At 41.0% G+C, this 13,153-nt stretch overlaps 1 protein-coding gene across 4 annotated transcripts in view; it reads right to left on the bottom strand.

Moving 5' to 3' along the window:
* The window catches only part of rapgefl1 (Rap guanine nucleotide exchange factor (GEF)-like 1), a 79,227-nt gene that overhangs the window by 56,659 nt on the left and 9,415 nt on the right, over positions 1–13,153 (bottom strand). The window contains exon 1 of one of the 4 annotated variants that reach the window (XM_041217618.1): positions 5,602–5,713. The exons of 2 other annotated variants lie outside the window; for them this stretch is intronic. The gene's annotated coding sequence lies outside the window, so the exon portion shown is untranslated. Of the gene's footprint in view, positions 1–5,601; positions 5,714–13,153 lie in introns of those variants that run through there. One more of the 4 variants, XM_041217615.1, reaches the window with a different exon arrangement.

Genomic DNA, 13,153 nt, shown 5'->3' with positions numbered 1-13,153 from the left:
CCCCTCACCACCCCACACCACCCCTCCGCCGCCCCCCACACCCCACCATCCCCACCCCCCCTCACCAGCCCAAGAAAATCAGAAAAACATACTTAGTTTTAATTTGACAAATTGCTAGCTCAGCCCTTTCACTGCTAACGTGTCCTGCATCAAACACGCGTTACTGCCTCGTTAAACAGTCTGGCACAAACACGGGCACATAAGCACCAATGTCAAAATATCAAAACAGGGTGGAGGCTAAATTTAAACAAATGTTAATCATTCTTGATCACATTACTGTTCATCACTTCAAATGGTAAACTCAAATGACTGACATGAAGAGTAAGTTGCTTCAGTCTGGTTAACCCTTCATTATCAGAATAGTTGCCAGTCTTGGCGTGAATACTGCATATCATAGTTCCTCAATATTCAATCTTTCACAGCTGTAGTATCCAATAAATTATTTTTAAACTCCCACTGGGTGCAGTGGTAAATAAAACACAGAGTAAGGACATGAACAAATTGTAATACAGTTTCTTCAGGAAGCAGGGAGTAATTTTGATGTTTTAGTGCACTTTCTGGTGTAATACTGAGCAGCGAAGGCCAGGAAGATCTTTGCACCGACCACTTAATATGCTAATCTTAGGCCAGTGAAAGGTGGTAGCAGATGGCCGCAGTGTACCTGGGCTTCAGAAAGTGAAGAAAATAAACCTTCCCACTCCAGACTATTGGCCAGCGACCCTTGCTGGATGCGTGGATATTAGATGGGTACAGATTCCAGCCCAATGCCATGGTGCAACAGCAGTCACCTGGTGGCCTTCCAGATGAAGGAAGGCCACTGGATTGAGGTTCCAAAGGGACATTGACACCTCTGGAACTGAAATGAACCTCTGGAACGGAAACTGCTTATGCTTCAGTGTCTTCAGGGGAGACGAGATATTTGAAGAAAGGAAGAGAAAAATAACCAGAGGATATTTGATCTCAGTTGGTCAGATTATCCCATCTTCCTGCTTGCACATCCCTTTCTCCCTGAGCTGGCTCTGAGTTCTATGTTGCATGTCTTCTTCCTGGTTCACAACCCATGCCTCATGTTACACCAATTCAGAACCTCCTTTTTCCGACTGACTGACTACATGCCCCTCACTCCCCTCATGATTATATACTCACCCAAATTAGTTCATTAAGAGTTTTGAGAGAGGGTGAAGGCCATTTGAACTTTGTATTCTTTCTCTTCTAATTCCCGCACTTATATAAGACTCCACTTGTCACCCTCTGATACCTTTGCCAAGGGGACATTCTCCATGTGCAAGCCAACATGTCTATTCAAGTATTTTTTACTTTGTGAGCCATTCGGCTGTGTGACATTGAGTCTTAGGAGCGAATATACATGGATTTAAGATCCGTGTTTCCACTGCTGATACCAACAGACCTTAGGTTTCTGATTTAAGGTTTATCTGCCACTGAGGTGAAAATATTAAATATATTCAAGGCAAAGTTAGACAGATTTTTGATCCACAAGGAGTCAAGGGTTATTGGTGGGGGGAGGGGGGGTGTGCAGGCAGGAAAGTGGAGTTAAAGCCACAATCAGATCAGCCATAATCTTATTGAATGGCAGAGCAGGTTCAAGGGGCTGAATTTCATTCTCCTATTTCTTATGAACTTATGAGGTAATAGCACTAAGGACAGCCCTTTCTAAAATTCCCAGCAAACCAGGGAATAGGAAATAGGAATGCAAATAGACAGAACTGCCTGGCTGAGTACCACAGCTCATGACTGCATGTTGCCAACAAACAGAATGTTGGACATCCATGACCCAGTGAGCACCAGAGATGTATTGGACCATGGGACAGATCGCAACCCAGCTGGTCCTGATGTCCATGCAGGTTCAAGCATAGGTAATCAAGAATGGGAACCTAGCAGGTTCTTTTCTGCTCCCTCACACAGGGATAGTGAGACTGATTGCTTCACTCCCTACAGCTGCTCTTGTAGGTATTTCTAAATTAATATTTTGCACAGAATTTACGGCATAGAAACAGGCCAGTGTTTACGGTCCGCACGATATTCTAGCACTCTATCTACTTCATCTGACCTGATCATCGTGCCTTTGCATCCATTTTCCTCTCAAGCTTATCTAGATTCCTCGTAAATGCATCTATAATATTCTCAGCTACTCCATGTGCTAGTGGGATCCGCACTCTCACCACTCTCTGAGTGAAGCTGTTCCTCCTGAAGTCTTTATTGGATTTATTCATGACTATCTAATATCTTTGGCGCCTAGTTTTGGATTACCCCACCTGTCAAAACATCTTTACGTCTACCCTATCGACGTCATTCGTCATTCTGAAGACCTTTATCAGGTCACAACTCTTTACGAGAGAAAGGAGCTCCAGGCTGCTTAGCCTTTCCAGATAGCTGTACCCTCTCAGTTTTAGTATCAACCTTGCAAATGTTTTTTTTGCATCTTCTCCCTCTGTGCTAGAAATTTATCACAGTGATTTTACTTACAATTTTTGCCAAGCACCTACTAGCATTGGCTAGAACCAGATCCTCTGTATACAGTACTGGGAGAAAAAAATATCCTCAACTCACCCTTTTAGAACTCCACGATCTAGCATAAATTTAATTCGACAGGTCTGTGCAGGGAGCAGCAGGCCTATCAAATCTCACTTACTTGGATTCAAATTCATTCATATAGCCAAGTAGAAAAACATTGCATCTGGTGTACATTTATAGGGCAGTAAATGATGTTAGGGCAAAAATGTCCATACGGCAGGAAATACCCCAGAGAAGAGAATTAAGTATTTGGATTGGCATTCATAGAATCATAGAGTGGTACTGCACAGAAGGCCATTTGGCCCATTGTGCCTATGCTGGCAATTCATTGACTATAAAACAGCATGTTAAAGTTTCCCTTAACATATTGGTTTTTTGACAGGCTCATCCAGTCCACTGATTTAAAAAGCATGTTTTGATCAATAGATAGTAAATTTTAATTGGCTAGCTTTTTAAGTAATGGGACAATTTATCATTAACAAGCAATGATTTTTGTAAAAATTTACGTGTAAACTTCACTCATTAAGGTGCACCAGTGAACAACAAGATGTCAGCTGTGGTTTAGTTGATTGCAGTCTCCCCTATGAGCCAGTAGGTTAGGGGCTTCAGTCCCACTCCTGGGACTTGGGCAAATAATTCTGACTGACACTTCAGTGCAGTACTGAAGGGGTGCTGCACTGTCAGAAGTGCTACCTTTCAAAAGAGGCGTTAAGCTAAGAGGCATATGCCCTCTCAGATGGGTTAAAAGACCCCATTGCACTGTTTTGAAGCAGATTGGGGGAGTTCTCTTCAGGGTATAAGATATTTGTCCCTTGATCAAAACCATTAAAAAAATCATCTAGTCATTATCTCATTGCTGTTTGTGAGCTTGTTGTGCACTGATTGGTTGTTTTGTTTTCTACATTACAACAGTGACTACACTTCAAAAGCACTTCACTGGCTGTGAAGTGCTTTGGGATGTCCTGAGATTGTGAAAGGCGCTACTTAAATGCAAGTCTTTCTTTCTAATAGTTAACAACCACAGAAGTAACCACGTACAAGTAGAGTATTGCAGTGGCTGAAAACAATTAACAAACAACATATCTAAAAATCAAAAACCTCTACTCTTGAGATGCAGTTCTTAGAATAATATCTGATGCTATCCTAACAGTAATAGCTTAACATCAACAGCATAAATTAAAGAGGTTTTCACACCTGTGACAGTCTTCTTATGAACAGCTCTTTACTAATACTGTGCAAGGGAAGGGAAATAGAAATAAACACATGATCAAGCCATTGAGATGAACAAATGCACATGGAGGATGTCCTTGGGAATCTCCTTTTGCTGCAGTGCCATATATGTTGATGGAACATCAAATGGAAGACTTGATTTAGGCCCATGTCTATAACATCCACATCATTCAGCATCTTTTTTCAAGTAAAATGCAAAGTCTACAAATCTACTGGCTGAAGTTACCAAATAAAATATACTTCCCAAATCTGTTCTTTTTTTGTAGCCAATTGGTAGACATGAAATACTTTTAAAATGGCAACCATGCAAAAATAAATGCACCAACCACACAGAGTCATCTTTGTTGGATCCAATCAATTAAACGCCAGTCTCATCATTTCTATTGACAGTAAAATCCTGGAATAGCTCTTAATTAAGTCAGGAAAACATTTAAAACATGTTTTGTTGGTGACTCTCTGCCTTATTTAGAAGATTGCGGATCTCCTTTGACATTGCTCACAGATAATACTGAGCACACTTCTGATCCTTAGCTGCTAACATGGAGCCGAGCTGCAAAATGGCCTGTTCCTTTAAGCGCTCACTGTGGAGAACAGGTTGCTTCAGTTAATTCCCAGCTGCTTGTAAATCCCTTTTTGTTTAGTTTAAAGGTTGCTTTTCATCTGCAATAGGAGGTAACATCTGAAGTGGGACAAAAGGTGGTGTTTGAGGTGTGATGGAAAGCGACATCTAAAGTGTGACAGAACAGGATGTATGCAGAATGACAGACATGTAATTGATGCTGATTTTCTATATGTGAGTGGAGCTGTTCGCAATGGGTCAGAGGTTTCACTGTTTTAAAGGGACAAGACCATTATGCCACATAACACACCATGTATTACAATGCTGCTGTATAGTAGCTGTATGCAACTCAGCTTGTCCTTTTAAGATTGCACTATCTCCCATGGTCAATTTGAGACTAACTGTTCTTAGCTTTTTTAAAATACTTTCCTTTAAGAGTCCATTATAGGTGTTTTTGGTGAATGTTTCTCTGTATGTTGGAATTTTTTTTGTGTGTTTAACCTTTTAAAGTGACACAAAATGTAGCATCTGTTACCACGAACACCCCAAGAATGATGGGTGTGTCTGCAAACCTTTGTAGAGATCAAGGGGTAAATATATATACAGGCATAAATATATACAGTACCTGGTTAAATTAATAGATATGCATGGGTCTCAAACATAATCTGTGGTGTCCGGGTGGTAAGGTACTTAAAAAACATTCTAAATGTTATCTTTCTCCTGCTTCCTTGTCGGAAGTATTACATGAATAATGCAGCAATGCATCACATTTTCAGCTCTACCAAGATACTATGCGGGCATTTGGGGCCTTTTATTGAAGTAATTGTGAAACTAAACTGAGGTGGAGGGGTGTAAAAAGTTCATTCCTTCTGGTAGATGATGGGAGTGCTGAAAGGTAGGGGTGTTCTGCTGATCGAGTATTCCTTCTATTTTACAGGAACAGTGTAGTTTACAAGTGAGATTTCAAACAGCACTTTGCAGCAGGTGGTGGAGACCACCAGTGAAAGATTAGCTGTGGGCTAATTTGTCAGAATCCAAAGTGCAGCAATTTAAAATTCAAAGTAGCAATTTTAATCGACATAGGATCCTTTCTTAATAAATTAAGCATTTTTTTGTGTGGAGAGGCAGGTGGGGGTGGGGTGGGGGAAAGAGAGGCAAGTTCAAAGAACAATTGTTCAAAGTAAATAATTTCCCAAACAGTTCTTGCATATTCCTCAAGGAGTGTGGGAGCATTCATTAATCAATGTGAGCTTAGACATGGTGGAAGTGCTGCAATTTACCTGGATTGAAAGGATGTTATAAAAATTCTCTTTTGCTGAATCCTTCATCAACCTTTAAAATGCTTATCCGTTGGTTTTTCAGGCCTACTGCCGGGGAGGGGATGTTTTCCCTCTGAAGTATCATCATAAAAATGGTGGTAAGGGAGGAGGGAATAAAGAATAAGGAGGAAAGGAAGATTGATTTAGTTAGTATTTAAGTTGATCGCACTTTGTTGTTATGTAGGAATATGTTACAGCTATTTTGTATAAGTCAAGTTCCCAGAATAAGATGACTATTCATTCATTCTGTCACTGACAATAATGAGAGGTCCTATGGTTTTCAAAGAATTAATTGTCATGTGGAAGTATTTTATAAGATACTTTGACCTCTATAGAGAGAGAATTGTCTGGCGTACAATTTTTTGCTTTCGGATGAGATGTTAAAACGATGCCCTGTCAGGTGGATGTAAAAGGTCCCATTGCACCATTTTGAAGAAGAGCAGGGGAGTTCTCCCTGGTGTCCTGGTCAACACTTACTCTTTAACCAACATCACGACAGCAGGTTATCTGGTCAGCATCACACTGCTGCTTGTGGGACCTAACTGTGTGCAAAGTGGCTGCCGCAATTCCTACATTGCAACAGTGACTGCACTTCAAAAAGTATTTAATTGGCTGTAAAGCGCTTTAGGATGTCCTGAGGAAACTGCACATCTTCCTTTTCTCTTTTAATGCCTTGTGATTCGTCCAGACTTGAGAGAAGGAAGGGAGTTTATTTGGGTGCCAATTCATAGGAAAAGTCCAAGTTATTATTGAGAAAAAGTTATTTAAAGCACCTACCTTGTAATTTCACAAATATGCTCAACCAAAGGATGTTTCTCTTGCTTCAAAGTGGCTCAATTCTTGGTGCAATGCCCAAGTTACCGACATTCAAAGTCTTTATAGCTGTGTGTTACCACTGTGCCAACGTAATAACTACATTTAGTTTAACCTATTAAATGTAATTCATGGATGTACTTGGTGAACTTAATAACTAGTTAACTTACTGCCTGCATTCAGTAATTAATTTCTCACTAACTTTAAAAATCTACCTGTGGAATACATTTTAACTACAGCAAGGGACTGGCTGACTTTTAATCATATTTTTGTCTGAATTTAATTTATTTCAGATGGCTGCACTAAAAAAGCAGACAAAAGGAATGTCATGAGAATGCATTAACTGTGTATGTGCTCGTATCAACAACAGAGATTTTGAACTCAAGACTACTGGGACAAGCTTGGCCATTTTATCAATGAACAACGTCATTGAGGTCAGCTGGTAAATGCAACTTATTTCACACCACAGATCTGCATGGTGGTCAATGAATAGCAACCAAGAATTCAAACCCTGACCAATTTTCCCCTTTCCTAGCTGAGAACATTGGAACAGGAGTAAGCCATTCAGCTCCTCAAACCTGTTCTGCCATTCAAATAGGTCATGGCTGATGTGTATCTTAGCTCCATCTAGCCACCTTGGGTCCATGACCATTGACAGCTTTGTTGAACAAAAATATTTCAATCTCAATTTTGAAATTTTTGCCACTTAAACCAATTGCAATACCTCCACTACTGAAGCAAGGACTCGATGGGCCAAATGGTCCCCTTCTGCGCCATTTGGACACTGAGGCCAGGAGACAAGAAGGGATAACAGGACCACATTTTGGGAACAAAACATCTTTGGTGTATAGCTCTAATCTAAGTTATCTTATCCCCTCTCCGCCCCATGATAAATATTCAGCTAGTTTTCTTAAAAAGAGATATCTTTTGGCCTACACAAATTATTTGGACCTTGGACAGCTGTGGACAATTGCATAATTCCAACGGCATTGTTGTCAGTATGTGAAGATCATTCCAGTCACAGAGAGACATCACCTCACTAAGTAGAACTGCCTTGATTGCATGTGGTATGCACAGCTCTTCCAGTTCTCAAGATGACAATGCTCCCCAGAGTCAGACAACAGCCCTCCTGGCAAAAAATAGACATGTTTTCCTCCATCAGTGCACACAATCGGTGACATATCGGCAGTGGTGCAAAGGCACATGTTCCCTGTGGCGTTTCTGAGATGGGGGGAGGGCAATATTAGAGTTCACACTTCATATTAATTCGGTGGAAAAACAGCCAATTGCATCAATGCTAAATATGTTGTCTGACTGATTTTATTGCTTCTCAGTACAGTCCTTGCATCAACATCTCTGCAGGCCCTGTTTCTTTCTTTCATGCTGAATGGCACAGTTCAGAGGATGAGCTATACTGACTTCAGTGAAGTACATATAATGAAGGGAGTGTCCAGGATTATTGCCAAAGACATGCTTCAAGGAGTGCTGAATATTGGCACCAGGTAGAAAGAGACAAAGTAGACTCCGTTTCTGTCTCTATCAAATCCCACCTGAACAGCAAAAAGAAAAATGTTATCCCAAAATCCCATTAACTGATAAATAAAAGCAATAATTTCTTTGAAGGGCTGTACAGGTGCTGAGCTCTTCTGAGCACATTGAAAGTACAGCTGTTCCCATTTAGTCACTGAAGTGAAGGAGCAAGTTGATACTTGCCTGCATTTCCCAGTAACTGAAGATGGGGCAGGTGTTTGGAGACAGTGGCTTGTTTACCTCAACACAACCAACAGCGTGCTACAAAACTTGAATTCCTAACCCATCAATCTGCTGACAAATACAACGTGGATGTAATGGAGATAATCTTCACAAGTGGTCATGTTCAGTGATTGACATGAGCTTATTAGATGGCACTGGAAATTTCCGATTTAGGAAAGATTGTTGAAGATATCGTGCAGAGGACAAAAAGAACTGAGGAAAGGTTTAAATATCCATAAGGTCATAATCTAATACGACTATGAGCACTTTTGTAGGAAAATGTCTTAAAGTGCTTCAAGGAGTATAAGGCAAAAATTGACATTGAATGATATTATGAGGGGCAACTAAAAGTTTGGCCAGGGAGGTAGCTTTTAAGGAGAATTTCAAAGGAGGAGAAGGAAATGGAGAGGCCAAGATGTTTAGTGAGGGAATCCCAGACCCGAGGGCTAGCTGGAGAAGACACATGGTGCCCAAGGTGGGGCAGAAGGAGTGAGGGATAAATAAGAGGCTAGAGTTGGAGGACTGCAGATTCGCAGAGGGTAGTAGGAGGTTACGGAAACAGGAAGGCACAAGGTCATGGAGGAATTTCAACATGAGAAATTCACACTCAACCAGCAGTCAATAGCACTGCACTGAAGTGCCAGCCTAGGTTATTTGATCAAATCCTGGAGCGGGTCTTGAACCCACAACTTTTTGGACTTGGAAACCAGAATGCTCCTAACCAAGTGCATATAAAGCGTCAGTGGTTGTGAAAATGCTGGTTTCTGAGTGGATCTGAGTAGATAGTGATTACTCCCGCCGTCTCCACCCCACCACCAACACCCCCCATGCCTAACTGAATAAAGTATAAGATATTGCACACTTGAGTCCAGCGCTGAAACTTGAACATGGCAAACTGTAGCGAAGGAACGTGGTCCAGTTTTATTGTGTCTGGTTTCAGAACAGCTTGTTTAGATTGCCGGGTCCTTATCTTGGCACGTATGACTTGCATTAGAAAGGAGGCCAGTTGATGTGGAGACAGATACAGTACATGGAAGCTTTTGCCTGAAGGAAAGGACTATGTTCGGAATGGAAACAAATAGAACAGCAGGTAACATGACTGTGGAACATGAAGAATCACACAAACATGTGGCTCAACACATAGGACAAACAGACAGTGGTGTCACTACAGGACAGAGGAGTGCAGTCCAAACAGAATAATAGAGGTTGGGGCAAAGTTGTTTGTCTGAAATCAAGATAATCATAGAGTCATTACAGCACAGAAGGAGGCCAAGGCAGGCAAAGGAAGGGATTCAGAGGCTGTACAGTATAAATTCTGAGATGGAATAATAAGTGCTCTGTACACACCCCGAGCCCTGTGGTTGAATTACAGATTTGTAACTCATTCTTGGGTATGCGCTTTTTAAAAATAATGTGTCATCTATAATTATAAACGATGGATTATTATTTGGGCATGCTTTGATGTGATAGCAAGGTTATGGTAATGTAACCAAGGACCAAGTGAGTAAGTGAGACATTTGATCTGAAGACGTACACAGTACCATGTGTCAGGTGGTGTGATATTAAATGGCTGTATTGAAAAGCAGGCTACCAGTTTATATAGTATAAATTATTCATGAAAGAGGACATTTCCCTTTACTTCATTGTCAGAATTAACCATCTCCTAGACCATAATCCTGAGGCATACAGCAGCTCGAAACTAAAACATGACAGCACAGAGAGGAGAAAGATTTTCATTAAAATATGCAAAGTTGCAATAATTCACATTTCTCTAAAAGAAACATTTCTGTAGAATGTTTCATGGTTTCAGGATGCCTCAATGTGTATTACAGCCAATTAGTCCTTTTGAAGTGTAGTCACTGTTGTAACTTAGGAAGTGTGCAGACAATTTGCACACAGCACGCTTCCACAAATAGCAATGTAATAATGACCCTGAGATAATACCTCCAGAATTCCCCAAAGATAATTTCTTGGCTCCTTCTTCATCAATCTGTAGGCTGCCACTTGGCAGCATCATCTGGAGGCACAAGGTCATCTTCCATATGTATGTTGATGACAGCCAGATGTGCCGCTCCACCACTGGCCTCATCCCCACAATCAGCTCTGTGCTATCAGATTGTCTCTGTTAATAAGTCATGAATGATCCAGAGTTTCCTCCAATTTCTCTTTGGTCACCAACAAAAGCTCCACTCTCATCATTGGCACCATTCTCCTCCTAGGCTGCTTGTTTAGGCTAAACCAGGCAATGCAAAATTTTGGCATCCTGTTAAGCCCAGAGCTGAAGTTTAAGACCTTCACATTGCCCATCATCAAAACCCCTTCATTCCACCTTGAAAACATTGCCTGCCTTCATCCAGACTCATCCTGACTAACCAACACAATCCTCATCCACTTTTATCACTTCTGGACTCAATCTTTCTAATATTTTGCTCGTTAGCCTCCTGGCTTCAAGTGTTAAAAATATTCCTACCAGGCCTTTAAATTTGTTCTGAGATTTGGGTGACACTGGCAAGATTACATTTACTGCCCAGCCCCTGTTACCCTGAGAATAATCTGGTTAGCCTTCTCTTTAAACCACTTAGCCACTTACTCATGGTCTCCATCTCATTGACCTATGCTGGTTTTTTGTCTCATCAAATCTTTGTTATTCACAAATCCCTCCATTGTCCAGCCTGACCCAACCTCTTCTAGCTTATACAAAAACAGAATTACCTGGAAAAACTCAGCAGGTCTGGCAGCATCGGTGGAGAAGTAAAGAGTTGACGTTTCGAGTTCTGTCAAAGGGTCATGAGGACTCGAAACATCAACTCTTTTCTTCTCCACCGATGCTGCCAGACCTGCTGAGTTTTTCCAGGTAATTCTGTTTTTGTTTTGGATTTCCGGCATCCGCAGTTTTTTTGTTTTTATCTCTTCTAGCTTATGGCTGTCTCTCAACTCCTTCTCTAAACTCTCTAGCTTTCAAAAGCTCCCTAAAACCAGTTTCTTTAACCAAGCCTTTCACCAACTCCCTTAGTTCATTCCCTGCTCTCAAAGTCTCTGTTTCTTTCTCTCTCTGTGAAATGTCTTGTGATGGTTTTCTTTGTAGAAGGTGCTATGCAAGTGCAAGTTGTTACTGTTCTCAACACACCTGCCATGCCTCGCCACCCATCAGATAAAAATGAAACCCATCCATCCATCAGGTCCTGAGAAGAAATCTTGCAAACAGCGAACCTCACCAAATTCAAACAGGTAAATTCAATGGTAAAATGAAATGGAGCATCAGGTAATAATAGGATTGTGCTGTTAATTAGATGCATTAGTTTTTAATTTGAGTCTGTAACTTAGCTAGGGGGCCATGTATGTGTATTTAGTTACATAAAATTAATTTTTAATTACACAGAAGTAAAGGGATAGTGTTTCGATATATGAACATACAAATTAGGAGCAGGGGTCTGTTTGGCCACTTGAGCCTGCTCTGTATTTAAGATGCTCATGGCTGATCTGACTGACCTTAACTCTACTTTCCTGCCTACCCCCTATACCCTTTGACTCCATTATCAATCAACAATCTTATATATATCTTATGTGGTTTCATGATATGTAACTGTGAGGTTTGCTAAGACAAAATGTTTAAGGGATTAATCAGCCTGGTGGATGTAAAAGATCCCAAGAACATTATTGGAAGAGGAGCAAGAGCGTTCTCCCCGGCATACTGACCGATATTTAACCATGAGCCAATAACACGGAAAAAAAATCCAATCATTTTCTCATTGGTGTTTGTGGGAGCTCGCTGTACACTAATTGGCTGCCATATGTACGAGGTACGAGGTGTACAAGATTATGAGGGGCATGGACAGGGTGGATAGGGAGCGGCTGTTCCCCTTAGTTGAAGGGTCAGTCACAAGGGGGCATAAGTTCAAGGTGAGGGGCAGGAGGTTTAGGGGGGATGTGAGGAAAACTTTTTTTACCCAGAGGGTGGTGACGGTCTGGAATGCGCTGCCTGGGAAGGTGGTGGTGGCGGGTTGCCTCACATCCTTTAAAAAGTAACTGGATGAGCACTTGGCACATCATAACATTCAAGGCTATGGGCCAAGTGCTGGTAAATGGGATTAGATAGGTAGATAGGCCTCTTCTGCACTCTGTGATTCTGTGAAATTTCTCTATAACAGTGATCATGCTTCGAAGTACTTCATTGGCTCTAATGACTTGCTTTGAGCTGTCCTGAGGTCATCATAGACATGTTATCAATACAAATCCCTTCTATCTTTCTTTGAAGTGAGCATGTTGTTCTTTCTGACTGTGAAGGCATCTAAACTCTGAAATATATTAGCATCCTATAAACGGCATCCTTCTTAAAAGCCATAGTGGAGCTTGCTTCTTTAATCCAGCTGGTTGAGAAGTGCAGAAAAAAAATATGAAATATATTCCAGACCTTTTTTTAAAAAAAATCAAGACTCCCTTTAATTTAAGGATTTAATTTGGTACCCGACATGTGCAAGTTGAAAGGAATTTACCATACTCTAAGGTGTAGTATTACTTGTCACTAATCCACTGCAGTCCTAGTGGTGTTGCAACATCACATAACTTAATCATCCTCCACCCATCAATGAAAATCCCCACCCTTTACACGGAGGCAACAGATTGTGCTAAATACTTATATTGTTAATAATAACGTTGCTTAACCCAATAATACTGATGGTTTTACTCGGAGGCATAAATATCAGGAAGATCCAAGATTTTACCCCCAACCTATACTGATTAGCTAATCTTAGCCTCGTACAGGCATTAAAATTTGGGGAAAGAACTTCTGGGTTAGAGAAGGCAAAAATCAACCAGGATTCTTGCTCCAGATTGCTATCCATCAACCCCTTCTGATAGTCCACATGCATGGATGTAGGGATCAGACACAGTGCAGATTTAAATTCATCGCCTCTTGATGACAGACAGTAAGAAAGTAAATAAGTAAATT

Source organism: Carcharodon carcharias, chromosome 23 (assembly GCF_017639515.1).
Source record: "Carcharodon carcharias isolate sCarCar2 chromosome 23, sCarCar2.pri, whole genome shotgun sequence".
Taxonomy (NCBI): domain Eukaryota; kingdom Metazoa; phylum Chordata; class Chondrichthyes; order Lamniformes; family Lamnidae; genus Carcharodon; species Carcharodon carcharias.
The sequence above is the reverse complement of the archived record's forward strand: the minus strand, read 5'-3'. Positions and strand labels throughout refer to the sequence as shown.